Raw genomic sequence first — 4696 nt, 5'->3', positions numbered from 1 at the left:
ACCCCCTACCAAACCCTCCCACCGCCGCACGTGCGCCGCCACTCAGAGCCATGCCACTCAGAGCGGCAGGAACTTGCAGCCCCACAAAGGCAGCAGCAAAAAAAAAAAATAAAAATAAAAGCCTGGATTTTTTTAAAGGCGAAAAAATGTTTGAGGTTTTTCATGATTTAGGCAAAGGATCTCCTTGATTTAAACAGGTTTGCCTGGCTCTGTTTTATATGCTTCACACAAGGTGGCATCACAGCATTTCCAGACATGGTATAGGAGGAGAGATCATGAAATTTCTTTTCTCTCTGTGTGACCTTGAACATCCCATGTTTCTGTAATCTAGCATTGGGATGAAGCGCCATCTGGTGGCTCTCATAAACCTTTGCATTAACCTCTTCATAAGTAAGGTTACAACCAAGCACCACTTTAGCCCCTCAGTATCATGGCTTGAAAATTGCCATGTTGACTCTGAAGACAACAAAGAATGTTTCTGCAGAGTCTGAAGACAACTAATAGGTAATTAAAAATACTGTGATTTGAAATTCTAACTTTTGTCTGTTTCTTCGACTTCCATTATCTTGAAAAGAAAAATCCTCATGTTTTCAAAGTAGTACCAAGTCTCATTGCCCATTAGACTGTTTGATGAAAAGTTTAATTAAACTGAGTATCTTTTGTGATTACCAGATTTAAATTAGCTCCATTTGAAAATATTTGCAAAGTATTTAATGTAGCCTTTTTTCTCCAGCAAAACCACGCACCACCACAAAGTCTCATGAGGGGTTTTAGAAGAGTAGAAGTAGTAAAAGGTTACACTATTGCTCAGGCAATTCATTTCAGAGGGTAAAGGTTTATACTATTATGAATTAAAGTAGAAATGGGATTTACACCTGGATTTCAAAGCCTTCAAAGTGCAGGCATGTTCAGATGATCCAAGGTTTTGGTTCAGCCCATTGTAAAGATGAGGGTTATTTGCAAAATTCAGATCCAGATCTCATTTTAGATTCTGAGATCTTGGATATTAAGATACAGGGTTTTGGCTCAAGCTCATCTCTAAATTGGAAACATAAAAATGTCTCCCAAGAAATGTTGTCAGGGAACATTAAGTCTTGGTCATTAGCATAACTCTGTTTTTTTTCTTTTTAGTTACATGCCAGACTTGTTTTCATCACCCCTGCCCTGTAGCAGGTGTCAGTTATTTGCATTTTCTAACTATAACATATTAGCTGCAAGCAGTAGATTATTCAGTGGTTTTCTCACTGAATACATACTGCAGGGTAAAGGTAGCACTAATCAGATGTGTAGTTTCAGTAAAGATCCAGCTAAACATTTCATCAATTTGACTCCTTGAAATTCAATGTTTCTGGACAAAACCCCAGGTTGCCATGTTATCTGCATCCAATCCAGCAGAAGGGCCTGATCCTGCTTTCACTGAAGTCAGCATTTTTATCAAGGACTTAGAGTAGGATTGGGCCGTAAATCTGTGATCTTTCGGCATACCCTGCGCAGACTCTTCACTTAGAGGTGAGATACCATTCAAAGATGCTAGCGCTGGGTAGCCATCAGTATGGAGATGCAGCAGCCTGTCCAGTCTGCGAAAAGAAGGTGAGACTTGTTTCCTGTTGGAATCCTAGTTTTGCACACCTCCCCTCCAATTTTCAAACAATGTTGTTTCCACTTCAAATGGAGCATGTTTGGCCTATTGCTAGGGGACAATATATAGTCTCATTTTGGAGGGGGGGGGAGAGACGAGGAAGAGGGAAAATCACTTCTAAGCTATGGGACTCAAAGAACCTTTTTGCCTTGGATTTTCAAGAGGCTAAGGGAGTTAGGTGTTCAGGTCCCAGTGAATTACAGTGTCAGTTACAGATCTGAGCCCCTAGTCCCTTAGTGTCTAATGAAAATCCCAGGCTTTGTGCTTATTTTATTTGGGGTATCACACCAAAGGTCTCAACCATTTATCACCAATGCTTTGTACTTCTATGCAAGGATCACAAAGTATTGTTGAAAATAAATGTATCCTTCTTAATTACAAATCAGAAGCTATTATCTGTGTGTATCCTGACGTTTCAAAAAACAATATCCTTCTCAGAGCAGAGAGGGAGTTTAACCCCCCTCCCCCCAAGTTTTCCAAGAGAAATAAGAGGCAGTTTGGAGGGACAGTTAGAAGTTGTCGCCTCTCTCCAGACCTCCAAGAATCAGTGACAAGGAATGCTGTTTCTTGAAAGAGAAAGATCTTTGCTGTCCAGATTGCTGTGACGCTCTTCATGGTCTTGTGTTTCTAGCCTCTAACAATCTTAGTCTTAGTACATGAGTGTAAACAATGCAGAGTGGTGGGGGCTTTAATCCCCCAATAACAAATAAATAAGTTATGGATTGCATTCATAAACACTGGGTTTGGAACAGAAGTTTGTTTATTTCACTTAATTAAAAGTGGACAAATCACCACATTACAAAACTGCTCATTAAACCTACAGTCAATGGCTGCTATTTTATTATTGTTTAACTCTACCTCCCTAAATAAACAAAATGGTCTATGCTCTTGTAGGAAGATTTAGGCCAGAGTAATTAGGTTCTAGGAATACATTCTTATGCCCAGATTCTCCAGAAATTTATGCATGTGCTTGACTCGACTCCTAGGACTACCCACAGTAGTCAATTGAAAACATGCATATATGTTTGCAGGATTGAGGCCCTGGGCTTGATGTTTTGAAGTGCCAAACACCCAGTTCCAGATGAAACCACTGGCAGGTGTGGGTGCTCAAAACCACTGAAAATTTAGCCCTACTTACATCTAAATATATTTATTTTCACCATTTTTGATGCTATGTGATTTAGCCTGGTCTTTGTAAACAGTTGTAAAATAAATGCTCGAGCAGCAGAATCTTTATAATCCAGAAGCTCCAGACAGCCTATCATCCTGATTTAGTACAGCTTCCTAATCAAGAGAGAGTGCCATTTTGTACTTGCAGTGATTGTCCAGTTTGTGTCAAACCTCTTGGTTTACTCAAGAATTAGGAGTTACATTGAGCTGCTAAGGACAAGTGGCTTAAAAGGAGTTAAATTGCAACTAAGCTAGAGAAGTGTAAGGCCACATCATTTCTATCAGAAGCCTGAAGAGAACTAACTTTGCAGAATGTTTGAAAAGGACAGGGCGGGATGGCTATTAAGGCAGTCTGTGTTGTTAAACCAAACAGCAGAAGTCTTTGGAGGGGAAACACAATCCAACCCCTGAGAATCAGAGGGGCATGATATCCTTATATTCTAGAAGAATCACTTCATCACCTGCAGGCAGCCAAATAAGCAGCAGTCACTGCCAACTCAGTTTAATTAGGTTCCCTGTTAAATATCCCAATTAAGATGAATTCAAGATTAAGACTGTCCCAATTATTGGGAGTAACAAAATGAAACGTGGTCAAAATATTGGGTACACTCTGTGTTCCTTAATGAGAGAGGGCAGCTGTTAATGAGAGAGTGGAGGAGAATGAAAAGAAAACCACTGCTGTTTATGAAGAGCTAAATTCAATTCAAATTACTGGCTTTTTCCAGGACTCCACCCACAGAGCACTGTACCAGAACACTGAGAACAACACGCACATCCAAGGAAACAAGATAGCAGCATTGCATCATGAGAACTGGCATCAGCTCACTAATAATCTCAAGAGAAGAATATTGTCGTAATAAACACGTGACACACCACACCATAGGGTTGGTAAGAGACTGCACTTTCTTTCCCGGCTCCACTCACTTTACCTGGGCCAGCATTACAATGGGTATATTCATATCAGGAGTTAGTTTCCACTGACTCCAAGTACTTACTGTTACAGCTGTAACCATTCCTGACAGTTGGCTAATCTTTTGGTGTGCATCATGTATTCTACATCACTCTCCTTTCCCTGCTCTGAAATTGCAGGTTTCGCTAAAGATAAAAAAAAACAACAACAAAAAAACCCCCCCATGAACAATAAAATAAAATATGGCTATAGTTTTTCTTCTGTAAATTTAGTCTGGCTGGAGGCTTCCTGATCTGCTGAGTTCTGGTCATTAACACAGTAAGGGCTAGATTCACAAAGTACTTAGGTGCCTAACTGCTTCTTTAGGCACCTAAGTCCAACATTAAGGCATTAGTAGCACCCTCAGAACTGCCATTGAGCTACCACCCTATTCTTTAGGCACCTATGTTTGTGCCAGTGACATGCGCTAAGCCACCTAAGTCCTGATGCTGCTCCATAGCTCATGAGCTGCTTGGAGCCCTAGCTCAGGATTCTCAAACGAGGCATTCCCCTACCTGTCTTACCCCTGGGGCTGACCCAGGAGGCTTTCTCAGAGCACACCTACTGCATTGGGCCTCACACAAAAGTCAGCCAGGAGTGAGAGACAGAGAGAGATGGTGTGTGTGTCTAGAATAGTTGGGATTCTGGAGAGCTGTATTCAAATCCTGACTCTGCCTGATTTGGAGCAGGAACTTGAACACAGATCTCCCAGGTCAATGCTCTAATCACTAAGGTAGTAGGTACTTTAGACTGGATATAAATAATTAATGCACCAGCCCTTCAGTCACCATTGAGACTTGCAGGATAGACAAGACATGAATCTCTAATGTAAAAATGCTTCTTTGGGGGGCTCCTTCCTCCATCACAGAGAGGCAAAAGAAGGCACAAGTCCAATTATTTTCCTTTGCAGGTCACCTGTAAAGGAATTTCCCTAAATG

At 41.0% G+C, this 4696-nt stretch overlaps 1 long non-coding RNA gene across 1 annotated transcript; it reads left to right on the top strand.

The window, feature by feature from the left end:
* Window positions 1–401: 401 nt before the first annotated feature.
* On the top strand, window positions 402–4117 carry LOC122464125. The gene is made up of 3 exons (XR_006288028.1): window positions 402–504; window positions 1365–1590; window positions 3535–4117. It is a non-coding gene; the product is annotated as an uncharacterized LOC122464125 (long non-coding RNA).
* Window positions 4118–4696: the final 579 nt, after the last annotated feature.

The sequence above is a fragment of the Chelonia mydas genome, chromosome 1 (genome assembly GCF_015237465.2).
Source record: "Chelonia mydas isolate rCheMyd1 chromosome 1, rCheMyd1.pri.v2, whole genome shotgun sequence".
Classification (NCBI taxonomy): domain Eukaryota; kingdom Metazoa; phylum Chordata; order Testudines; family Cheloniidae; genus Chelonia; species Chelonia mydas.
The sequence above is the reverse complement of the archived record's forward strand: the minus strand, read 5'-3'. Positions and strand labels throughout refer to the sequence as shown.